We start from the raw sequence: 27,243 nt of genomic DNA on the forward strand, positions 1-27,243 counted from the left end.
AGTCCGAGTTCCAACATGTTGCTGTAGGCAATGACACTGCCGTAACTCTTGGGTGCATCAGCAGCTTTGAAGTCCCTGGCTCTGTGTTAGCTTCACACAGGTCTGGGTTGCGCAGAGCCTCCTGCTCTGCAGCTTGAAAAAAAACAAACTGACACACCCAACACAAAACTGAGAGTTTAAATGGGAATCATCGACATAGAGCCACTCACAAAACCTGGAATGGAGGGAGGGATTTGCCCCAACTACCAAACCTACCAATCCCTCCAAAGATAAAAGCCCATGTCGAGTTTACCTAAAATATGACTTGGTCAACTACTTTGACCAAATCCGCACTTACTTTTACTTTGCCTTGTAATTCATAGACATTTTGCTGTAAACACAACGCACTCCAGCGGAATTAATATATCTCTATACGCATCCTGTGGAATGCATACCGGCCCTCATGTATGATCCCCCTCACTGCCTCACACCCCTTTATGGTAACCTGGTACTCTATTCATGTTGCCCAAACCACACTTAACATGAATCAAATCTTGGCTAAATGATTGCAGCCAGTCTGGCCTTTCACAGAAAATATATTTGAAAGATCTGGCCAAGGACCAAAGCCGGAGATGAGACTAGTCTATTACTGTCAGCTAATATCAGCCCTGCTCCAGAGGACTGACAGATCTCTCCCATTTGTGTACACATGTAAAGACCTGTCAATGACTTGAAGTGTTGTGTAGATATGCCGGCCAGGGGGCAATGCCAGTCTAATCTTGTTTCTTCCAATGGTCAGCCGGAGATGGGACTAGTCTAGAACCATCCCTCAAAGGCTACTTCCAGCACCGCTTCAGGTGATTGACAGATATCTTCCATGTGTACACTTGTAAAGACCTGTCAATCACTTGGAGTGATGTTGGGAAAAGGTGGCCAGGGGCAAAGCCAGACTAGTGTTCTTTCTCCCAATGGTCACGGCCAGATCTTTAAACTATGTTTAGAGTGGTTTGGGCAGCATTGATCATTTGATAGTACCCCTTTAGTATAAGGGATGCTAGACTACTTGCAACGATACTGGGATGGTTTTTGAAGAACATAAAGAAGGTGGACATTATCTGTATGAGATGAAGACATGCTACAGAGTAAAATGTGCTGATCCTTTGGACTTCATGCACACGGGCATAGTTTACAGATGAGTAATAAGGCACTCATGGAATTCTACAGGGTCATACACCTTTGTTTCTACGTGAAGTTATACGAAAAAATCTTGGCAGGTCGCATTGCACGTCGTATCATTGATATATTCTGCACTTGAGGCATTGTTTAGGGGAAAGAATACTGTGTCTCTGAGTAACAGCATGCTGGGGTACAAAGAGTGCCTGAAGGTCCATCATACGAACCTGTATGTGGAGAACCTTGAAAATCATGTAACAAGGCCTCTAAGTATAACAAGTCATGTACAGCACTGGTCCGCTCATAGAGTGACCTTAAGGGTCCCATTAAAGCACAATCTTTGCAATTCTCATGCCCATAGACGACTGTACAAGGACTTGTGCATGGACCCATCATTGTGCCATAGATTAAGATTGACATATTATTGTTTTTAAAATGCATATGACTTTAAGACCTTTATTTTTTAAACATTTATTAGGTATTTCTTCAAATTCCACTTTAGCGGTCTCCTGTGATATGGAAAAGCAGATCTTATGTGCCGCCAGAGTAGTATGAAAGTGGTCAGTCTTTTGGGAAACACTAGTTAATATGACTGGAGGCATGATTAGACTTAGATAACATGCAAAGCTCTTACTGGCAGAACTGCTGTATCAGCCTAAAGCCGGCCATACACCTAAAGAATGTCATCAACCAACTATTTTTGCGTTCACTCATACAAATGATCCCAATAGCAACAGACTGTACTGGCTGATCATGGAGTCAGTTAAAAAAACACATTGGGCTTGTGCAAAGTGGTATGTGTTTTTTTTATTTCTATTAAAGGGAATGTGTCATCAGAAAAAAGGGCAACTGTTTAAGTTGGGATTTTAGGTTACATTTATATTTAAAATATTTTTTCAATTTTTTTATATTACAATCAGTATTAGAAAATGTTAATAAATCTTCACATTCACTAGGACTAATATTAGTCTCATGCTTGCTGTTCTTTACAGAAAACTTTTCAGCAGTCTCATTACCATCATAGACAGGAATACAATGACTGGTAACACCAGGGTTAAAAACATAACATTTTTGAAACATGTGCATCCGCCGGGGCCCAAGAGCTAAGGGGGCCCACATCCAGCTCCAAAGGAGGTTAAATTTTGCATTCTGATACTTTGGACTGCAATAGGCCCATATATTGTTCTTGCACAGTGACCTCATTCTGATTGTGTCCGCCAGTGGGTAACACCTCTATATACAGTTGATAACACAGGATCCACAGATCAAAATATTCGATGTCACAGCTGGCCCTGCTCCACGTCTCTTCACAATGAACTTTTCACACGCTCATTACATGTTTCAATACAAAAGATGGGGTCTGTGTCAGTCTATTGCTGCTAATGTACATATCGATTTCCGAAAAAGCAAGCAGGAAGTTAGATCATGATTGGCAGGGGTGGACTAAGGCTACGTTCACATTTGCGTTCGGCGCTGCAGCGTCGGGCGCTGCAGCGTCGCCGCATGCGTCATGCACCCCTATATTTAACATGGGGGCGCATGGACATGCGTTGCATTTGCGCTTTGTGACGCATGCGTCGCTGTGGTGCATGCGTCAGGGTGCAGAGAACGCAGCAAGTTGCAGTTTTTTCTGCGCCCAAAACCATGCAAAAGTGGACGCATGTGTCAAAAAACGCTGCGTTGTGCATGCGTTCACATTTGCGTTGTGCGTTGCGTCGCCGACGCTGCGGCATACAATGCAAATGTGAACGTAGCCTAACAGTGGACTCTGATTGGTAAACAACTTAGTATTACTTCACAATCCACCATTTCTCCTTAAATCCTCCTTAAGATCTAGCCCAATTTGTAGGCAGTAGGCAGATCATTTAGCACAGAAAAGACAAAAACTAATGTACTAGTAAACATCAATGACTTAAAAATATTATCACCGTCATGACATCCGCCGTACATGCACGGCGTGGTTTGAACTGCTTTCCAGCAAACCATACACTTGCACACCCCACTTGCATTTTGCGCTGAGCATTCTTGCTCAATTTTTGGTGCTTTTTTGGGGGACAGTAACGTGTGCACGTGCCACGGTCGCACTGCTCTGATCGGTATTGCTGCAGATCAGAGTCCGCGACAAGGGACATTTTTCTTCTATAAGTAGAGTAGCAGACACAGCGCACGCTAGTGATGTCCGATTTTCTTGTAGAGCATAAATAGTAATAGTAGCACCGCGTAGCTTTATGCGTAGGAGATTCGGGGAGGGAATGTCACACTTAATAATAGTTAGCACGAAGCAGCTTCATAGGTAGCGCACTAGGGGAGCAGACGTCACAGTGTAACCTTTTAGGTATTGCGTCAATGTAGTGAAAGTCACCATCATTTTTTAATTAAGGAAGATTCCACATTCCTCTTTTCTTTCTTACTCCTCCTCATCTAATTAGGGAGGATTCCCAGCATAGCGCCCTAGGACAGAAACAACTCCTTCAGTAATCAATCCCATATGGACTCCACCCCCTGAAAATTATCAGCCTCTTACTCTGGATTTTAGGGGCAGCTCAGAAATCCAATTTAATGCTTCAAAAACTTTACTAAAATTGACATTTTCAATGTCTTCTTCAGTGAGGATATAATAAATCTTATCCAGAAAAATTTGTATGCCCATCAATTTTTCACCAAAAATCCCACGTTATCATACCCTAGATGGATGTTTTCGAGCATTGTGCTGCATATGGACATAGTGAAAAACCAGAGCTTTGGCAATACTGAAGTACCGATATACGCTACAGCACACCGTTATTCCGTAAGGCCATGACAAGGACATGATTTTCAACAATCCAAACATTTTCGCATTATAGTGATAATGCGCAGTGTCCTCCCCGAGATGATCCCCACCTTGACAGGGTATACAAAATTCGGCCAGTAGTTGACCACTTCAACAGAAAATTTGCTGAGACTTACATCCCCCAAAGAGACCAAAGAGATACAGGACAAACATAATACATATACATCCCCCAAAGACACATATATACACCATGTTTCAAATTATTATGCAAATGAAATTTTCTCGGATTTTCCTAAATGTTCGGTGCAAATGACAGTCAGTCTAACAAAAGTCATCACCCGTTAGATTATACATCTTATTGAAGAAACCTCCCAATGATAACAGTATAATCTCCAAAACGAATAAAAACTCAAAATGCACTGTTCCAAATTATTAGGCACAGTAGAATTTCTAGACATTTGATATGTTTTAAAGAACTGAAAATGCTCATTTGTGGAATTTGCAGCAATAGGAGGTCACATTCATTGAACAAAAAAGCTATTTAACTCCAAAACCTCCTAACAGGCCAAGTTACATGTTAACATAGGAACCCTTCTTTGATTTCACCTTCACAATTCTTGCATCCATTGAACTTGTGAGTTTTTGGAGCGTTTCTGCTTGTATTTCTTTGCATGAAGCCAGAATAGCCTCCCAGAGCTGCTGTTTTGATGTGAACTGCCTCCCACCCTCATAGAGCTTTTGCTTGATGATACTCCAAAGGTTCTCTATAGGGTTGAGGTCAGGGGAAGATGGTGGCCACACCATGAGTTTATCTCCTTTTATGCCCACAGCAGCCAATGACTCAAAGGTATTCTTTGCAGCATGAGATGGTGCATTGTCATGCATGAAGATGATTTTGCTCCTGAAGGCACGTTTCTGCTTTTTATACCATGGAAGGAAGTTGTCAGTCAGAAACTCTATATACTTTGCAGAGGTCATTTTCACACCTTCAGGAACCTTAAAGGGCCCTACCAGCTGTTTCCTCATGATTCCAGCCCAAAACATGACTCCTCCACCTCCTTGCTGACGTCGCACCCTTGTGGGGACATGGTGGCCATCCACCAACCATCCACTACTCCATCCATCTGGACCATCCAGGGATGCTCGAAACTCAAGTAAACAAGACTGTTTGTAAATTAGTCTTCATGTATGTCTGGGCCCACTGCAACCATTTCTGCTTGTGAACACTGCTTAGGGGTGGCCGACTAGTAGGTTTATGAACCAAAGCAAGCCTTTGAAGGATCCTACACCTTGAGGTTTGAGGGACTCCAGAGGCACCAGCAGCTTCAATTACACTGGTCAACAGCATTTTTGGTGCCAAAGATATTTCATCGAATTTAGGGTATTTTTGGGGTGCTGATTCTGAATATGTCATCAGTTTTGCCAGATTGGCTCAAGTTTTTGAGATTTTTGGTATCTTATTTATAGCACTTGTTGGTAAATGCGAAGCATCATCTCATTAATTTCTTTGGATTAGTACTTGAACTGAGCAGTTCTCAATATAGTTTTGTGTTAATTAGTGTTCTAAAAGTTTGTTCATAGCTTGATTTTTGCACTAACTTTATGTTGTTGTCTGTTTTCCAGTGAAAAGCATGAACTCATCAAGAAGAAGTTGTCTTAACGATCCAGACTCATTCTGTTAAATTTGTGGTGAATACACACTGCCAAAACATAGAAGAAACATAACAGACTTCGTAAAAAAAGTGTATTTTGCCTATTTTGGGGTTATGCTTGGGGACCAAGACAAGTTTTGGGCACCACACATAGTGTGCAAAGCATGTATCGAATTATTACGAAAATGGAGCAAAGGACAAAGAAAAAGCTTCAAATTTGGTGTTCCAATGGTGTGGAGAGAGCCAAAAAATCATCATGATGACTGTTATTTATGGTAAACACAGGTACAGGCACATCTTCACAATGAGGGACAGGCCTTCTTGCAGATTCCATGTTACTCCCATTTTCGTTTCTTATGCTTATTGAATCTTTGCACTTGCACTGCACAGAAATAACAGTCATCATGATGATTTTTTGGCTCTCTCCACACCATTGGAACACCAAATTTGAAGCTTTTTCTTTGTCCTTTGCTCCATTTTCGTAATAATTCGATACATGCTTTGCACACTATGTGTGGTGCCCAAAACTTGTCTTGGTCCCCAAGCATAACCCCAAAATAGGCAAAATACACTTTTTTTACGAAGTCTGTTATGTTTCTTCTATGTTTTGGCAGTGTGTATTCACCACAAATGTAACAGAATGAGTCTGGATCGTTAAGACAACTTCTTCTTGATGAGTTCATGCTTTTCACTGGAAAACAGACAACAACATAAAGTTAGTGCAAAAATCAAGCTATGAACAAACTTTTAGAACACTAATTAACACAAAACTATATTGAGAACTGCTCAGTTTAAGTACTAATCCAAAGAAATTAATGAGATGATGCGTCGCATTTACCAACAAGTGCTATAAATAAGATACCAAAAATCTCAAAAACTTGAGCCAATCTGGCAAAACTGATAGCATATTCAGAATCAGCACCCCAAAAATACCCCAAATTCATTAAAATATTTTGGACACCAGAAAAAAAAATTTTTTTTGTTGACCTGTGTTATCTGTTTGCTGCTTTGTAATGGCTTTTTAGCAGCGGCTCTCTTAATCCAATGAACTTGCCTGGCAGAAACCTTCCTCATTATGCCTTTATCAGCACGAACACATCCGTGCTCAGATTCAGCCACAAATCTCTCAACAGTACGATGATCACGCTTAAGTTTTCAGGAAATATCTAATGTTTTCATCCCTTGACCAAGGCATTGCACTATTTGATGCTTCTCGGCAGCAGAGAGATCCTTTTTTTCCCATGTTACTTAAAAACTGTGGCCTGCTTAATAATGTGGAACATCATCTTTAAGTAGTTTTCCTTTAATTAGAATCACCTTGAAAACTAATTATCACATGTGTTTAAGATTGATTTCAGTGATCCATTGTGAGCCCTGAGACACAATAGCATCCAGAATTTATTTTAAAAACAAAACAATTAAATCTTTATGACACTTAAATCCAATTTACATAATAATTTAGAACACGGTGTAGATAAATCTTTGGTCCATTTCAAAGGGAAGCTAAAATCACGATAGTACTTGTCCAGTAAGAGGGCAAGGTATGAAATGAAGCTGTACAAGCTCTGCACAGATTTAGGGTTTACGAAGGGAAGGACACCCAGATTTATCCACCTGTCCTGAAGGATGTAGTTTACAAAATGAGGTCACCTCTTTTTGAGATGACTAAACAGGTTTCCTCTGTTTAGTCACATCAGGGGCTCTGTAAACACGACATGGCATTCCAGCTAATTTTGCGTTCCGAAAGTCAAATGATACTTCCTCCCGTCCGAGCCTTGCCGTGCATCCAAACAGTAGTTTTCCACCACAAATAAGGTATTGGCGTACTAAGAACAAATTGCACAAGACATTTTGTGGTTCATTTTCTCCTTTTACCCCTGTGAAAATGCAAAATTTGCGGCTAAAGCAAAATTTATATGGCAAAATGTACAATTTTATTTTTTTTCCTTCCACATTGCTTTAGTTCCTGTGAGGCACCTGAGAGGTTAATAAACTTCTCAGATGTGGTTTTGAGCAATTTTAGGGGTGCAGTTTTTAAAATGGTGTCACTTTTGGGTATTTTCTGTCATATATAGTAGGCCTCTCTAAGTCACCTTAAATGTGATATGGTTCCTAAAAAAATTGGCTTTGTAAATTTTGTTGGAAAAATTAGAAATTTCTAATAAACTTTTACACTTTCTAACTATTGAACCAAAAACAAATGCTTAAAAAATGATGCTGACATAAAGTAAATATGGGGTAAATGTTATTTATTAACTATTTTGTGAGACATAACTCTCAGGTGTAAGGGCATTAAATTTAAAAGTTTAAAAATTTTGACATTTTCTAAATTTTCACCAAGAAATGTAAAAAATATAATGCTAAATTTACCACTAACATAAAATATGTCACAAACAATCTCAGAATCTCTGAGATCTGTTGAAGCTTTCCAGAGTTATGACCTCATAAAGTGACACTAGTCAGAATTGTAAAATTTGGCCAGGTCAGGAAGGTGAACTCAAGCTTCAGGGTGAAGGTGCTAATGAAGTTGATCATTGATCAAAGGATATAAAATTTTGAGTCTGTACAAATTTTAAAAAAAGGTATCAAACCCAGCTCAAGGAACACCTTGTATTACACATTTCATCAGTGTGACGTCAATTCCCCTTTTTGACACCTGCCCTGAAGAAAATTAAGACATTTCAGTCATTTTGAACATCCTTAAAAAATGCTAAAACAATTACCTGAGGGACCAAGGTAATTGCAAAAATAAATAAAATATAGCTTTTGTTAAATTCTGGTTAAAAAAACCATACAGGTATCCAACACATTAGATAAGTTAGTGGGCAAGCCAACAGGGTAGCCCCCATGATTGGAATTAGTGGCATAGACCACACATTAAGAGTAAAATACAGAAATATGTAATGTGCACAATAAAAAAAAGAGACAAATTAATAAATGAAAAATTAGGTACATAAGATGGACCAAAAGGATTATAGTGTCAAAAACAGTTATTCCCTAATAAATGAGGTAAAAGACATATACACTAAAATAGGAGAATATAACATCTCTTAGCCCCCTCCAAATATAAAATTCTTTGACAAACCCCCAAAAAACAGAAATTCGTTAAAGGAAGAGGTAAAATGATTCATAATACTGTAAAATTGCAGAATATAACATTTCAGAGCACAAACACATCAGACCCATATATCACAAATTTTTCGACAGACCCAAATGAACAGTGTTTTACAAAGGCTTTGTCAAACCCCAGATGAAGCATTTGTGAAACGTGCACCAGATGTGTTTGGTGTGTGAGTGTATTGTTTTTTCCTCTATATCTCAGAATTACTGTTTTTTGTCATTCTAATGCATTTTTTTGCTTATTGTGTGATTTTTCAACTTATTCCTTTCATATAAGTTTTCCTGTTGGCTCACTAATACATCTTTATGTCTATTGGGCTGGATTCACGTATGTTTTTTATAAAATTAAATATAAGTTACGGTAAGTTGTATTTGTTTTTGTAATTACCTTGGTCCCGCATTCAGTTTTGTGTTAGGTTTTTTTTGTGTTTGTGCTTTGAGATCTTCCACTTTGCTACAGTTCACAGTTTTAATTTTGTTGCTGTCCTTCGAGACAGTAACATAAGATTTGACATTTCCTCAGATACAACTAACACTTAACAAATAATCAGGATTACGGTTGCCTTTCTAGCTTCTGTCAGATGGTGGAATTGAAGACAAGCCTTGAAAACATCCTACCTCTTTGTATATCCCTTTCTTTTCTTGTGTACTATGTAATACTGTATACTGCAAATTCTCCATGGTCCCTTACAGACTTACAATAGAACAAGACTCTTTGCAGGAGCGGCACTGACTCTACATTTGTTGTTCATAGTATTTATTCATTTACAATAGTTACTTGGACATAAGTATGTTTTACAGAATGTGATCAGACTAGTTGAAGATGATATTTAGTCTCTGTGTACAATGGTGTCATGTTTTAAGGTTTTATGCAATACTAGATGGAGGTCGGTACTGTCACAATGGGGGCAGGCTTTGCAGCGTTGAGAATCGCTACCCCATGTGCTCACCCACCTATCCACTCATGTGCTGACTTCTCCCATCTGTGCTCTTCTCTTTGACCTGTCTACCCCATGTGCCATCCCCCTTGTCTGCTGTCTCCCTCCTTCCTGTGCTGTGTTCTCCCCTCATGTGCTGTCCCATTTGAGCCGTCTCCCCCCTGTGCTGTCTCTCACACCCCTGTGTACTCTCTCTCTCCCCATCTGCTGTCTTCTCCTCTCATGTCATCTCTTCTTTGACCTGTGTACCCCATGTGCTCTTGTACACCATCAGACACAGACAATTTTTAAAATGAACGTTCGTTCGTGGGAAAACCCTTTAATGTGACCACCTTCCTCTGCCTGTAGACACATCACGCATCTGCTGACGGGATCAGCAGAATGATTCACTGCACCTGCTCTGAATTTACGCAGGCACAGTGAATCAGACCGCCGCCATCTTTGTGCAGACAGATAGCGGAGGTCACATTAAAACTGCGCATGCGCTCCTGTACAAAAGATGGTGGCGGTCAGTGACTCATTTGGCTGATCCCGGCAGCTGTGTGTTAGCGACGGTGTTCTGCTGGTGGTACCGTGCAAGAGGCTGGTACCACCAGCAGTTTGCATATTGAGACACCATCACTTGGAAGTTCATCGACTGCCATATTGGGACATACGCCGCTTGGAATTCTGGGATCCTGACACATCTGGATTGAACAGGATGTGAAGACATTACAAGGTAAGTATATATTAAGATAATGGATCCCGTTGTAACTTAGCCCTGCATATCCCACCAATTTTTAGTGGGTCCATCAGATTTCCATTTTTAATTTTTTCCTTTTTTTAAATGAGATTTTCTACTAAATACATGACAGCTAAGGTTCAACTACCCAAGCTGAATACCTATTCAGAGTACAAAAATCCCCTGTAAGAACGGAGCAGGTACATGGTTGGCTAGAACTTCGTTCTCTTAGATGGACCAATGAAATAGATTAGCTCCAAGTAGATATGAAGAGATCTTTTGAAATTTTAATTTTCCTATTTAGCCAAATTTTCCCCAAAATGTTGTGGCTGGTACATTTGCATTGATCTCAGTACTGGAAAATGTAGGGGGTAGAGAGAGCCCCCAATAATAATACATCTAATCTGCTTATCTGGTAAATCTGGAGATAGAATCCAACTCTGTTGTACATACTGTATGTTCTACTACTGTATCTTGTCCCAGGTCTCCAATGACCACAATCAATTGTATCTGTGTCCATCCTATATGTCATCTATATGTCATATCCCATGGTGTCCTTGTACCTTCAGAGTTTCAACGCCATAGCAGGACACAATCATACTCCAACTCTTCCATAACAGGACACGATCATACTCCAACTCTTCCATAACAGGACACGATCGTACTTGCCAACTCTTCTGGAAACTTCGGGAGGCCCCATAAGAAAAAGGAGATCTTCATGACTCTCTCTTGAATTGGTAAATTTCTTGAGCATTAGGACAACACCACAGACTTCTAAAGACTTGGTAACTTTACTTAACATGAGGACAACACTACAAACTTACAAATAGTTAGTAAATTACCTAGGCAGACACAAAATGTTCGCATGAGACTTGACAAGAGACAATGTGGCTGTGAAATAGACTTGGAGTGGCTGTAGAGTGAACATGACCTAAGAAAGGAATACGACAATGGCAGAACAATTTTCAGGCATGTACTTTATGCACAACATACTCTTTTCACAAGCTTATCAGAAGGTTGGCAAGTATGACTTACCCTGGCTGTTAGCGATATGTCTGTGACCAACTTTTTGCCAATGCAACCAGTAAAATTATTAAAAATGCAGCTCTTGGTTGTCATATAAGACATAACTCAGGAAGATATATACAGTTTTGTAAATCAAAATCTATCATTTCTACAAGAATTTTTTGGCACATTCCATATGGTACTGCATGTTACATGCCAGCCTCTAAGTGACTGAATATTATAGAAGTTGACGTGTTCTTCAAGATTCCATTTCTAAGTATCTATGAGGCATTTTTTTAAATAAAATAATTTGAAGTTGTTCTCTTTTTTTTTCACAGAAAAACCCTTTAGGCTTGTATGATTAAAGAAACCAACACATCTGATTTTCAGATAGTGCATACCTTAAACAAATTCACTTGCATAGTTGCTACATAGAGCTTAGTGAGTTAACAAAAATGTAATAATGCCTGAACCTGTTTGGTTGGGTATTGTCACTAGGGATGAGCGAAAGTGCTCAGTGATACATTCAAATATCATTAGAGTATCTGGGTTCTTGTTACTCGGCGAGCATTGGGCGGTGCTCGATGTAAAACTCTAATCCCCTCCTCGCATGTTTGGCGACTATTACACAGCCAATAAGCATGAGGGGTTGCCTGCGAATCACTGTAATGTAGTAGCCATCTTGGTAGTGGCATTACTGTGATTGGCTGGCCATGTGACATCATCAGGGATTATAAGAGAACAGGCGCCACCCAGCTCGATACACTGACGCCACTGCACCGCTCAGGAGTATATATAATCACGGCACACGCTTGATACATTTCTAGCAGCAATCTTGTTTCACATACAGTGAACGAAAAAGTAGCACTATATGGTGAAGGTACAGGAAATATTTACAGGTGGCAAGTGACAAGATAACATTTTAACCCTGCCAGGTCATATATATTCATATAGTCGCTGCAATGAGAGAAACATAACATAAGATACTGATACCATATAAAAACAAATAAATAAAATCTAGGATAAAAAAAAAATCAAGAAATCAAAACAAGGGGTTAAAAATAACACAATGCAAAAGACAAACAATGAAACAACAATAATGCTCAAGGGTATAACACATTTGTTGAGAAGGCTTGGAATTAGCATAAGGGTATAGTCAATTGCATATCAGCAAGGTGGCGCTGTCACAGTAAGGGGATGAAGTTATGGAGAATATGACATGTTAGGTAATGACATCTCAATAGAGAGTATAACAATGTGTATTTTGTAAGGGGTAAGAAAAGAGTTAGAGGTGACTGAGTACCAGTCCTGCAACATAGAGAGGCAGGCAGAAAAAGAGAGAATTGGGAACTGCAGAGTTCTTAAGCTTTTGGGGGTAGCCAGGAGGCTACATTACCTTAGGTGCGTCTGTATACTGGCACTTCCGCACCTTCATTGTGTGCTGCAACACACTGCTTAGCTTGGTGAGTGGGCTCTAAATACTTTGTGTTGGGAACCGCCGGACCAGAAGTGCGTGTAGGCCATGCCTTCTGGAAGTGACATAACCAGAAGCTGATGCTGCCTGAGGTAGTACTGTGTATTGTGCAGCGCTGATCTGCCTTTGAAGAGTTTGGGACCCGTCATCACATCTCGTTCAATCATCAGGTAGCAGAGATCAAACACTAGTCTCAAGGGCTGCAAGAGATGATGGCTGGAACATCAAAATGGAAGGGCAACATCGCTGGTATGCAGTGGATATGATCCCAAAAGAAAGGGCAAAGGATGAACCCTTCTTGAATGAATGGGCCTGGGAGAGACTTCTTGAGGCGGTTATTACTCTACCACCCCAGAGAGAGCGTACTGTCCTTGGGATTCTGCACCTCCAATGTGAGAGCAGCTGATGGTGCAGGTGACACAGGGGGCTATTGCCAATTTCTATATGTGGGGACTCTGGCACTGCCGGAAGCCAGGTCACTTAAAGCCCAGGCACCTGGGAATCTGGCTCCAGAAAGCAGGTGGAGGTAGTCCCCACAACCTCCCGAGGAAGGAGAAGTGGACACCTGAAGAAGATTGCTGTATTACCCTCCTTATAAATTTTTTTACTAGCTTTGTAATTTGCACAAAGCATTTCTGAGTGTAGGAGTATAGCAACTACACTTTAAAAATATTTCAATGAGGACCGCAAGTTGTTGCTTTTCAGGGGTCTATGGATGACCATCCTCATAATTTTTTTCCTGGCTTTGCACTTTGTGCAAAGCCTTTATGAGTGTAAGGGTAAATAAACTATACTTTCAATATATTTATTTCTGAATTCAAATAGTCATCCATAAAATTTAACGTGGATATTAGTACATTACGGTTGGTATGTAAAACTCCAAAAAAGCATTAAAAAAACTTGGCTGGGTTCAATTTCTCACCCATATACTATTCTGGGGTGGTCTGGGGTACATTTCTGTGATATCTAACACTACAAAAAAGTGTTTAAAAATTGTTCAGGCTTCAATACCTCATACATACAGTATTAAGTGGTCTGGTGTACATTTCAGTGTTATAAAACACTTTCAAAATATTTTGGGGGGTTAAATTACTCACCTATACAGTATTTCTTGGTCTGCAGTACATTACTGTAATATCTATCACTGCAAAGAAGCATAACATTTTTTTCTGGGTTAAATTTGTCAACCATACATTATTCCACGGTCTGGGATACATTTTTGTGACATGTAATACTTTAAAAAAGGGTTAAAAAATGTTGCTGGATTAAATTTCTCACCCATACAGTATTACATATTCTAGGATACATTTTGGTGGCATATAACACCCCAAAACAGAGTTCAAAATTGTACTTAGATTAAATTAGTCATCCATAGTGTAAAACGTGTTCTGAGGTACATTTCGTTGTTATATAACCCTAAAACAATTGATAAAAAATTGTATCGTTATTATATTGCTCACCCGAAGAGTATTACATGTTCTTGGGTATATGTCTGGGGTAGCTAACCCTCCCAAAAATTGTTCAAAAATTTATTGGTATTATAATGCTCACCTGTAGAGTATTATGTGTTCTTGGATAGATTTCGGTGGCATCTAACCCTCAAAACAAGTTTTCTCTTTTTTTTTTTTCAATATTATATTGGTCATCCATAGAGTATTTCATGCTCTTCAATAGATTTTGATGGTATCTAACCTTCAAAGCAAGGTTTGTCTTTTTTTCTTCAATATTATATTGGTCATCCATAGAGTATTACATGCTCTTTGGTAGATTTCGGTGGTCTCTAACCTCCAAAGCAAGGTTTCTCTTTTTTTCTTCAATATTATAACGGTCACCCATAGAGTATTACATGCTCTTTGGTAGATTTCGGTGGCATCTTACCCTCAAAACAAGTTTTCTCTTTTTTTTCAATATTATATTGGTCATCCATAGAGTATTTCATGCTCTCAATAAGTTTTGGTGGTATCTAACATTCAAAGCAAGGTTTCTCTTTTTTCTTCAATATTATATTGGTCATCCATAGAGTATTACATGCTCTTCGGTAGATTTCGGTGGTATCTAACCTTCAAAACAATAAATTCCCTAGTCATTAAAGGGTTAACATAATTTCCATTAAAAAGAATATAAACTCTTCCAAGTTTATTTACTTGAAGAGTACATCTTGGGTCAAAATATAATTATTGCATTTTCAATTCATATTTGTTTTAAGCAAACACTTTTGCATGTGAAATAACTCAGATGACCATCTTCTGTAGGACCTACCCTAAAAGAAGTGGATTCTTCACAACGGAGACACCCACGGTTCACATTCACATCTACTCTTAACATCACAACCATTGTTTCATGATGTGTTATATCAGGGCTTGGACGTTCTTCACACCCCTTTCTTACACTTGCTCAAGTTTGATGAACAGACCGCCAAGTAAAGCAAACAGTAATATCTTTTCTGCATAACCTATGAAGCAAGACATTATTTTATTGTCGGTGAGTCACACAATAGGGTCAACTTGAGTCTAGCTCTGTCGTAAATGTGGAGGGCTTGTCATTGACACATATACATTACATGTCAATGAGATTAAAATGATTTGATGTGATAAAACCTAAAGAATCCTTCTTTACGCAAATATTTACTCAGAGTAAAGCTCTAAAGGGTTTATATTTCAGGAACATGTCAATGTTTTTTGAAGATTTAACCACTTCTGATATATGATATACTAGGTATGGCGTGTCGCTCAGGAGACCATTCCATAATGGCCAGAAACTGGCTGTGTTATACAGTCGGCATTTACCTGTAATAACAGCCATTGAAACTTACTACAATCACTGCTGTTTAACCATGTAAATGCTGCCAATCTCTGTTGTGTAATATTATTAATGTCCATCATCCCATTCACCAAAGGATAAAGGAGATCAAAGGAAGCCAATGGGACCCACTGAAGACCTCTATGGTTACAATGTTGGTGCTTTATTGGCCAGAATTTCTAGATTAGTAATGTTCCTATATATTGCAATACAGTGGTAGTCCAATAAAGAGAACGAAAAGCAAAAATTGAGGGGATAGCGGCACACCACTGATGGAAAATGAAAAAAACTTTATTCAGGCATAGCAAACCATATTAAAAACATGAAAAGCCTAACGCGTTTCAGGTGCATGCAGCACCTATAACTAAGGGTGTTGCATGCACCTGAAATGCATAATGCTTTTCATGTTTTTAATATGGTTTGCTATGCCTGGGTAAAGATTTTTTCATTTTTTCATCAGTGGTGTGCCGCTATCCTCTTAATTTCTCCTGTTTGGCTGTGCTCACCAGCCTTGTGAGCACCCACCTGCCTTCTGATTTTGCTCTACCCATTAGGTGGTGCATGTGGATCCCGTTAAAGCTTTCAGACCTCCTTCTCCTGCATACTTTATGAAAAGTGAAGTAAAATATAAAGAAAATAAAAAGTTTACAAATAATATTTAAAATATAAATGTTTAAGTCACATGGCTTTCTCCATAGTTTATATATATATGTATATATATATATATATATATATATATATATATATATATATATATATATATATATCTAGCAACAATTAAGAGACCAGTGCGACTGATTTTTCTCTTTGTAGGTATATTTTTGAGTAAAATGTAAATTGTTCTTTTATTCTATAAACTACTGACAACATGTCTCCGAAGTTCCAAGCAATACATTTTGTTTTTATTTTCCGACATACATACAGGTGCTTCTCACAAAATCAGTTATGATTAAGATTATGGTTTTCAGCCACTGAAAACCCAAAAGTCATTATCTCAGTAAATTAGAATAATTTATAACACCAGCTTGAAAAGTGATTTTAAAATCCGAAATGTTGGTCTACTGAAATGTATGTTCAGTAAATGCACTCAATACTTGGTCGGGGCTCCTTTTGCATCAATTACTGCATCAATGCGGCGTGGCATGGAGGTGATCAGCCTGTGGCACTGCTGAGGGGTTATGGAAGCCCAGGTTGCTTTGATAGCAGCCTTCAGCTCATCTGCATTGTTGGGTCTGGTGTCTCTCATCTTCCTCTTGACAATACTCCATAGATTCTCTATGGGGTTCAGGTCAGGCGAGTTTGCTGGCAAATGAAGCACAGTGATACTGTTGTTTATAAACCAGGCATTGGTACTTTTGGCAGTGTGGACAGGTGCCAAGTCCTGCTAGAGAATTAAATTTGCAGGTTTGCTGGCTGAGGGAAGCATGAAGTGCTCTAAAATTTCCTGGTAGACGCCTGCGCTAACCTTGGTCTTGATAAAACACAGTGGACCTACACCAGCAGATGACATGGCTCCCCAAACCATCACTGATTGTGGAAACTTCACACTAGACCTCCAGCAGCTTGGATTGTGGCCTCTCCACTCTTCCTCCAGACTCTGGGACCTTGATTTCCAAATGAAATGCAAAATTTACTTTCATCTCAAAACAACACCTTGGGCCACTGACAACAGTCCAGTTCTTTTTCTCCTTGGCCCAGTTAAGACGCGTCTGGCATTGTCTATTGGTCATGAGTGGCTTGACACAAGGAATGCGACACTTGTAGCCCATGTCCTGGATATGTCTGTTTGTGGTGGCTCTTGAAGCAATGACTCCAGCAGCAGTCCACTCCTTGTGAATCTCCCCCAAATTTCTGAATGGCCTTTTCTTAATCCTGTCAAGGCTGCAGTTATCCTGGTTGCTTGTGCACCTTTTTCTACAACACTTTTTCCTTAAACTCAACTTTCCATTAATATACTTGGATACAGCACTATGTGAACAGCCGCCTTCTTTACCTTTTGTGGTTTACCCTCCTTGTAGAGTGTCAAGTCTGTCAAGTCAGCAGTCTTCCCCATGATTGTGGAGCTACTGAAACAGACTAAGGGACCGTTTTTGTTAATTATTCTAATTTATTGAGATAATGACTTTCAGGTTTTCAGTGGCTGTAAGCCGTAATCATCAATATTAACAGAAAGAAACACTTGAAATAGATCACTCTGTTTGTAATGACTCTATATAATACATGAGTTTCACTTTTTGTATTGAAGAACTGAAATAAATTAACTTTTTGATGATGTTCTAATATTATGAGAAGAACCTGTATATGACAGTGTCATGTTTGCAGAACGCTGATCTATCAAAATGTTAAATAATTTAAACTGAACGACAAAAAAAATGAAATGCAACAAATGGTCTTTTTCTATTTCAGCACATCCCAAGAAAAATTCCGGGAAAAAGCAATCAAAACATCGCTTGTACCTCAAATTGATATCAATAAAAATCTTGGTTCACCATGCCAAAAAAACAAGCAATATTACAGATCTATCAATGGAAAAAGAGAAAAGGTATGAGAAAAAGGGAACCCAAACCAATTTTATTTTTTTACAAACTTTAGATTTTTTTAACCACTAAAATGTACATAAAACCCATATACGTTTGGCATTACCCTAATCATACTGACCTGAAAATTCATGTTGTCTGGTCATTTTTACTGTATAATAAGTGCCATATAAATGAAACCCAAAAAAACAAAGAATACAATGGCGGAATGAAATTGATTTAACCATTTTACCCCACTTGGAACTTTCTTCCCTAATTTTCAGTACATTGTTACATGGTTACATAGGTTGAAAAAATACCATGGTCCACCAAGTTTAACCTTCCTCCATCAATTATACATTTTGTCACTAAATTAACTATAACCTGCAATGTTATGTGTATTGAGGAAATCATACAGCACTTTTTTTAAAGCTGTTATAATGTCGGCCATTGCTACTTCTTGTGATAGAGCAGTCAGAATGCGGAATGCCCAAACTGTATTATTATTATTTATTTATATAGCACCATTTATTTCATGGTGCTGTACATGAGAAGGGGTTACATCAAAATACAGTAAACAGACTAACAATGACAGACTGATACAGAGGGGCGAGGACCCTGCCCTTGCGGGCTTACATTCTACAGGATGGTGGGGAAGGTGGCAATAGGTTGAGGGTTGCAGGAGCTCCGGTGTTGGTGACGCGGTAGCTTCGGTAGTGTTGAGGAGGCAGCGGGGTCAGTGCAGGCTGTAGGCTTTGTTGAACAGGTGGGTTTTCAGGTTCCGTCTGAAGGATCCGAATGTGGTTGATAGTCGGATGTGTTGGGGCAAAGAATTCCAGAGGATGGGGGATATTCGGGAGAAGTCTTGGAGGCGGTTGGGTGGGGAGCGAATAAGTGTGGAGGAGAGAACCCTTTCCTATTTAGCTGTCGAAATCACCTTTCTTCCACTCGTAATGAGTGCTCCCTTGGTTCTAAGTATGGTCTTTGGAAGGAATAAGTCATGTGCAGTTCTTTCTACTAACTACACATATATTTATACATGTAAATGAGATCTCCTCTGAGGCATCAGAGCTAAACAAGCCCAACTTTTCCAGCCTCTCATCATATGACAGGTCTTCCATCCCTTGTAATAATCTAATTGCCTATCTTTGAACTGATTCTAACTTCTGAATATCCTCTTTAAAATGTGGAGCCCAAAACTGGATCCCATATTCTAGATGTGGCCTCACCAGTGATTTACAAAGGGGTAATACATTGGGATTGTGGGATTTTATCTTTCTTTTTATACATCCTAAAATCTTGTTAGCTTTTGCGGCTACTGCTTGACATTGAGTACTGCTGCTTAGCTTACTTGTATCCAGAATAGCCACGTCCTTCTCCTGTTCTGTAGTCCTGAGTATACTCCCATTTGCCATTGAACCCTCCAGGGTAATTTCGATGTTGGGTAGAGTGAAGTTAGTAAAAGGGAGAAACACAAGTAGTTCAGTTTTGGAGAGATTTAGTTTCAGATAGAGGGAGGACATGATGTTAGAGACAGCAGCCAGACAATCCTTGGTATTTTGAATTAGAGTGGGGGTGATGCCAGGGGAAGAAGTGTATAATTGGGTGTCGTCAACATAGAGATGGTACTGGAACCCAAATCTGCTGATTGTTTGTCCAAAATGAAAGAAGACAAAGCTGACCAACAACAAGATAAACAGTAATGACCATAGAAATCATGAACACATTGAGAAAAGATTGTTAAATCTGACTAATTTGGTCCTTAATATTCTTGGAAAATCAAAAATGTATTTAGTTGGTAATGCCTGACTCTTCTCTGTAAGGGGCGCCTGACAGATTAGGTTATGGTCAGTCAAACTTACAGATTTTGAAGCATGGGATGACCATTTATCGTGTTTTAAAGAGAACCTATCACCCCCAAAATCGATGGTGAGGTAAGCCCACCATCATCAGGGGCTTATCTACAGCATTCTGTAATTCTGTAGATAAGCTCCCGATGTTACCTGAAAGAGGAGAAAAAGACATTAGATTATACTCACCCAGGGGCGGTCCTGCTGTGGTCCGGGACCGATGGGTGTCTCAGGTCCGGTCCGGGGCCTCCCATCTTCATTCCATGATGTCCTCTTCTGGTCTTCACGCTGCGGCTGTGGCGCAGGCGTACTTTGTCTGCCCTGTTGAGGGCAGAGCAAAGTACTGCAGTGCGCAGGCGCCGGAAAAGGTCAGAGAGGCTCGGCGCCTGCGCACTGCAGTACTTTGCTCTGCCCTCAACAGGGCAGACAAAGTACGCCTGCGCCACAGCCGCGGCGTGAAGACCAGAAGAGGATGCCATGGAATGAAGATGGGAGGCCCCGGACCGGACCTGAGACACCCATCGGACCCGGACCACAGGGGGACCGCCCCTAGGTGAGTATAATCTAACCTCTTTTTCACCTCTTTTAGGTAACATCGGGGGCTTATCTACAGCATTGCAGAATGCTGTAGATAAGCCCCTGATGATGGTGGGCCTACCTCACCATCGATTTTGGGGGTGACAGGTTCCCTTTAAGGCCACCAGACAATGACTTTCAATACCCGATCCTTTTGTTTCCCTATGAAATAAGCCATCAAGATAGATGTCTGGCAATGGATAGGTCCTCTCCCCATTCAAAATACATGTACATTAGGGAAAACATTATCTAAGATGTATGAACACATGTGGAGTTTCCTGTTTGCATCAATGCCTTCATCCAAGCAAATCATCCATTCAACACAAGGACCAAATATTTTATAGCTATTATAGCTCCTAATAATGCAGGCTCATCAATAGCATACAAATAAAACATTAGTTCCACCACCTTTCCATGACCAAATCAAGCTCCCTGCAGAGCTATGTACTTTCTTATAACAATACAATGAGATCCGGTATCTGTTATCACAGATACTGATGTCTATGCTGCGGCCCAGAATTTCACCTTTTGATTACAAGTGTTTCCGAGAATTTCACAATGTTAATTCAATGAGTTCACGTTAGTATCAAGCATGGTTGTCAAAAGTTGGCCAGGAAAATGACATTGTTGCACGTAATTGTATAAAATAAAACAGTCACTGCGTGTGGTATTCAGTCACACTAATAAAAAAAATGTTAAATTATTGGAGGTGGAACTATATTTCACAACTAATTGCATTTTCAGAGTATTTATGCTGGACCTGAAGGACACCACCTTTCCTTCCTCAGGGTCTTTTATCATGTGTTTATCTATTACCATAGTTTCTACTAAAATTTCATACATGACTTACATACCGAGTCACCAGATCACAGCACACACCTCACTGGTTGACAAATCAATATTTTTGTATGACATTTGATTAAATCAACTTGTGCCCCCGTTCATAATCAGAACCAGGTTCTCACAGAATATTTTTATAATATGTAATTATACTATAATATCCAGAAAGTTATTTATTCATTAGTATAGTCCATGGGTGAACAATCATTGTTCAAGTAGATATTCAGCATCCAGATACTGACATTATCAGTCATTCCTCATGGTCACTAACAGGCTTTGATATCAAAGAGTTTTTTGCAAAAATGACAAGTTTTTCAAGCAGAAACAGCTTGAAAGGAGTTTTTTTGGAGGAGTTTTTTTTAGTTTTTTAAGATTTTTTTGCAACCTTTTAATTGTAGAGTGTCTAAGTTGGAGAGGTTTCACTCAAGATACACTTTGAAAAAATAACATGCACTTTCTTTTTTCAATCAGATGTTTTTCAAAATTGTTTCAGAAAAAAAAAGCTAAACAATCTGTTCATATAAAACAGAAAGTGGATTCGAATGAGTGGGAAGAGTTTTCCAATGGTTTATGAAGCAGTCTTTAACCCCTTCACCCCCAAGGGTGGTTTGCACGTTATGGACCGGGCCAATTTTTACAATTCTGACCACTGTCCATTTATGAGGTTATAACTCTGGAACGCTTCAACGGATCCTGGTGATTCTGACATTGTTTTCTCGTGACATATTGTACTTCATGATAGTGGTAAAATTCCTTTGATATTACCTGCGTTTATTTGTGAAAAAAATGGAAATTTTGTGAAAATTTTGAAAATTTCGCAATTTTCCAAATTTGAATTTTTATGCAATTAAATCACAGTGATATGTCACACAAAATACTTAATAAGTAACATTTCCCACATGTCTACTTTACATCAGCATCATTTTGGAACCAAAATTTTTTTTTGTTAGGGAGTTATAAGGGTTAAAAGTTGACCAGCAATTTCTCATTTTTACAACACCATTTTTTTTTAGGGACCACATCTCATTTGAAGTCATTTTGAGGGGTCTATATGATAGAAAATACCCAAGTGTGACACCATTCTAAAAACTGCACCCCTCAAGGTGCTCAAAACCACATTCAAAAAGTTTATTAACCCTTCAGGTGTTTCACAGGAATTTTTGGAATGTTTAAATAAAAATGAACATTTAACTTTTTTTCACACAAAATTAAATTCAGCTCCAATTTGTTTTATTTTACCAAGGGTAACAGGAGAAAATGGACCCCAAAAGATGTTATACAATTTGTCCTGAGTACGCCGATACCCCATATGTGGGGGTAAACCACTGTTTGGGCGCATGACAGAGCTCGGAAGCGAAGGAGCGCCATTTGACTTTTCAATGCAAAATTGACTGGAATTGAGATGGGACGCCATGTTGCGTTTGGAGAGCCACTGATGTGCCTAAACATTGAAACCCCCCACAAGTGACACCATTTTGGAAAGTAGACCCCCTAAGGAACTTATCTAGAGGTGTGGTGAGCACTTTGACCCACCAAGTGCTTCACAGAAGTTTATAATGCAGAACCGTAAAAATAAAAAATCATATTTTTTCACAAAAATGATCTTTTCGCCCCCAATTTTTTATTTTCCCAAGGGTAAGAGAAGAAATTGGACACCAAAAGTTGTTGTACAATTTGTCCTGAGTACGCTGATACCCCATATGTGGGGGTAAACCACTGTTTGGGCGCATGGGAGAGCTCGGAAGGGAAGGAGCGCCGTTTGACTTTTCACTGCAAAATTGACAGGAATTGAGATGGGACGCCATGTTGCGTTTGGAGAGCCACTGATGTGCCTAAACATTGAAACCCCCCACAAGTGACACCATTTTGGAAAGTAGACCCCCTAAGGAACTTATCTAGATGTTTGTTGAGCACTTTTACCCACCAAGTGCTTCACAGAAGTTTATAATGCAGGACCGTAAAAATAAAAAATCATATTTTTTCACAAAAATGATCTTTTCGCCCCCAATTTTTTTTTCCCAAGGGTAAGAGAAGAAATTGGACCACAAAAGTTGTTCTGCAAGTTGTCCTGAGTACGCTGATACTCCATATGCATGGGAGGGCTCGGAAGGGAAGGAGCGCCATTTGGAATGCAGACTTAGATGGAATGGTCTGCAGGCGTGATATTTCGTTTGCAGAGCCCCTAATGTACCTAAACAGTAGAAACCCCCCACAAGTGACACCATTTTGGAAAGTAGACCCCCTAAGGAACTCATCTAGATGTGTTGTGAGAGCTTTGAACCCCCTAGTGTTTACTACAGTTTATAACGCAGAGCCATGCAAATAAAAAAAAAAAATTTCCACAAAAATTATTTTTTAGCCCCAGTTTTGTATTTTCCCAAGGGTAAAAGGAGAAATTGGACCCCAAAAGTTGTTCTCCAATGTGTTCCGAGTATGCTGATACCCCATATGTTGGGGTAAACCCCTGTTTGGGCACACGGGAGAGCTTGGAAGGGAAGGAGCACTGTTTTACTTTTTCAACACAGAATTGGCTGGAATTGAAATGGGACGCCATGTCACGTTTGGAGAGCCCCTGATGTGCCTAAACAGTGGAAACCCCCCAATTATAACTGAAACCCTAATCCACACACACCCCTAACCCTAATCCCAACGGTAACCCTAACCACACCTCTAACCCAGACACACCCCTAACCCTAATCCCAACCCTATTCCCAACCGTAAATGTAATCCAAACCCTAACCCTAACTTTAGCCCCAACCCTAACCCTAACTTTAGCCCCAACCCTAAATGTAGCCCTAACCCTAGCCCTAACCCTAACCCTAGCCCTAACCCTAACCCTAACCCTAGCCCTAACCCTAATGGGAAAATGGAAATAAATACATTTTTTAAATTTTTTAAATTTTTCCCTAACTAAGGCTACGTTCACATTAGCGTTCTGCGCCGCAGCGTCGGGCGCCGCAGCGTCGCCGCATGCGTCATGCGCCCCTATATTTAACATGGGGGCGAATGGACATGCGTTGCACTTGCGTTTTGCGACGCATGCGTCACTGCGGCGCACGCGTCATGGCGCAGAGGACGCAGCAAGTTGCATTTTTTGTGCATACAAAATCAAGCAAAAAAAGGACGCATGCGTCGCAAAACGCAGCGTTGTGCATGCGTTGTGCATGCGGTGTTCCTGCGTTGTGTGTTGCGTCGCCGACGCTGCGGCACACAACGCAAATGTGAACGTAGCCTAAGCGGGTGATGAAGGGGGGTTTGATTTACTTTTATAGCGGGTTATTTAGCGGATTTTTATGATTGGCAGCCATCACACACTGAAAGACGCTTTTTATTGCAAAAAATATTTTTTGCGTTACCACATTTTGAGTGCTATAATTTTTCCATATTTGAGTTCACAGAGTCATGTGAGGTCTTGTTTTTTGCAAGACGAGTTGACGTTTTTATTGGTAACATGTTCGGGCACGGGAGATTTTTTTATCGCTTTTTATTCCGATTTTTGTGAGGCAGAATGACCAAAAACCAGCTATTCATTAATTTCTTTTGGGGGAGGCGTTTATACCGTTCCGCGTTTGGTAAAATTGATAAAGCAGTTTTATTCGTCGGGTCAGTACGATTACAGCGATATCTCATTTACATCATTTTTTTATGTTTTGGCGCTTTTATACGATAAAAGCTATTTTATAGAAAAAATAATTATTTTGGCATCGCTTTATTCTGAGGACTATAACTTTTTTATTTTTTCGCTGATGATGGTGTATCGCACCTCGTTTTTTGCGGGATAAGATGACGTTTTCAGCGGTACCATGGTTATTTATATCAGTCTTTTTGATCGCGTGTTATTCCACTTTTTGATTGGCGGTATGAGAATAAAGCGTTGTTTTTTGCCTCGGTTTTTTTTTTTTTTTTTTACGGTGTTCACTGAAGGGGTTAACTAGTTATGTAGTTTTATAGGTGGGGTCGTTACAGACGCGGCGATACTAAATATGTGTACTTTTATTGTTTGATTTTTTTTTTATTTAGATAAAGAAATATATTTATGGGAATAATTTTTTTTATTTATTTATTTATTTAGGAATTTTTTTTTTACACATGTGGACATTTTTTTTTTACTTTTTTACTTTGTCCCAGGGGGGGACATTACAGATCGGTGATTTGACAGTGTGCACAGCACTCTGTCATATCACCGATCACACTGACAGGGCTGCAGGCTTACCAGCGTCTGCACTGAGCAGACACTCGGTAAGCCACCTCCTTCCCTGCAGGACCCGGATGCCACGGCCATCTTGGATCCGGGACCTGCAGCGAGGAAGAAGGTAGGAGACCCTCGGAGCAACGCGATCACATCGCGTTGCTCCGGGGGTCTCAGGGAAGCCCGCAGGGAGCCCCCTCCCTGCGCGATGCTTCCCTATACCGCCGGTACACCGCGATCATGTTTGATCGCGGTGTGCCGGGGGTTAATGTGCCGGGGGTGGTCCGTGACCGCTCCTGGAACATAGTGCCGGATGTCAGCTGCGATAGTCAGCTGACACCCGGCCGCGATCGGCCGCGCTCCCCCCGTGAGCGCGGCCGATCGTGCTGGACGTACTATTCCGTCCTTGGGAAGTAGGGCCCACCCCACATGGACGGAATAGTACGTCCAATGACAGAAAGGGGTTAATGAGGATTATGGAGAGGATAATCTCCCAAAAACTCTATGTAGACATAACTCAACATGCCTGGTGGCCAGTGGTGCTGACCATGATCACTGGTGTGGAAGTGTATGTTTTTATGGCAGTTGGTGCTTCCTTCAAACATTCAGCCATCCTGTTTTAACCCCTTAGTGACAGAGCCAATTTGGTACTTAATGACCGAGCCAATTTTTACAATTCTGACCAGTGTCACTTTAAGAGGTTATAACTCTGGAACGCTTTATCGGATCCCACTGATTCTGAGATTGTTTTTTCATGACATATTGTACTTCAAGTTAGTTGTAACATTTCTTCGATATTACTTGCGATTATTTATGAAAAAAATGGAAATATGGCGAAAATTTTTAAAATTTTGCAATTTTCAAACTTTGTATTTTTATGCCCTTAAATCAGAGAGATATGTCACAAAAAATAGTTAATAAATAACATTTCCCACATGTCTACTTTACATCAGCACAATTTTGGAAACAATTTTTTTTTTGTTAGGGAGTTATAAGGGTTAAAAGTTGACCAGCAATTTCTCATTTTTACAACACCATGTTTTTTTTAGGGACCACATCACCTTTGAAGTCATTTTGAGGGGTCTATATGATAGAAAATAACCAAGTGTGACACCATTCTAAAAACTGCACCCCTCAAGCTGCTCAAAACCACATTCAAAAAGTTTATTAACCCTTTACGTACTTCACAGGAACTGAAACAATGTGGAAGAAAAAAATGAACATTTAACTTTTTTTTGCAAACATTTTACTTCAAAACAATTTTTTTTAATTTTCACAAGTGTAAAAACAGAAATTTAACCACAAATTTTGTTGTGCAATTTTTCCTGAGTACGCCGATACCCCATATGTGGAGGTAAACCACTGTTTGGGCGCACCGCAGAGCTTGGAAGTGAAGGAGCACCGTTTGACTTTTTCAATGCAGAATTGGCTGGAATTGAGATCGGATGCCATGTCGCGTTTGGAGAGCCCCTGATGTGCCTAAACAGTGGAAACCCCCCACAAGTGATACCATTTTGGGAACTAGACCCCTTAAGGAACTTATCTAGATGTGTGGTGAGCACTTTGAACCCCCAAGTGCTTCACAGAAGTTTATAACGTAGAGCCGTGAAAATAAAAAATCACATTTTTTCTACAAAAATG

The 27,243-nt window shown here is 39.8% G+C and overlaps 2 long non-coding RNA genes across 3 annotated transcripts in view; one reads left to right on the forward strand and one right to left on the reverse strand.

Moving 5' to 3' along the window:
• Positions 1-6,605: 6,605 nt before the first annotated feature.
• The window catches only part of LOC143770231 (uncharacterized), a 41,994-nt gene continuing 21,356 nt past the window's right edge, over positions 6,606-27,243 (forward strand). Inside the window, exons 1-2 of one of the 2 annotated variants that reach the window (XR_013214575.1) lie at positions 6,606-10,350; positions 18,038-18,173. This is a non-coding gene — a long non-coding RNA (uncharacterized LOC143770231). Of the gene's footprint in view, positions 10,351-15,088; positions 15,314-18,037; positions 18,174-27,243 lie in introns of those variants that run through there. The other variant, XR_013214573.1, reaches the window with a different exon arrangement.
• LOC143770230 (uncharacterized) lies at positions 10,336-14,923 on the reverse strand. Its single transcript, XR_013214572.1, has 3 exons — positions 14,384-14,923; positions 13,930-13,976; positions 10,336-11,284 (listed from the first exon to the last, which is right to left on the reverse strand). It is a non-coding gene; the product is annotated as an uncharacterized LOC143770230 (long non-coding RNA).

Source organism: Ranitomeya variabilis, chromosome 4 (genome assembly GCF_051348905.1).
Source record: "Ranitomeya variabilis isolate aRanVar5 chromosome 4, aRanVar5.hap1, whole genome shotgun sequence".
Lineage (NCBI taxonomy): Eukaryota > Metazoa > Chordata > Amphibia > Anura > Dendrobatidae > Ranitomeya > Ranitomeya variabilis.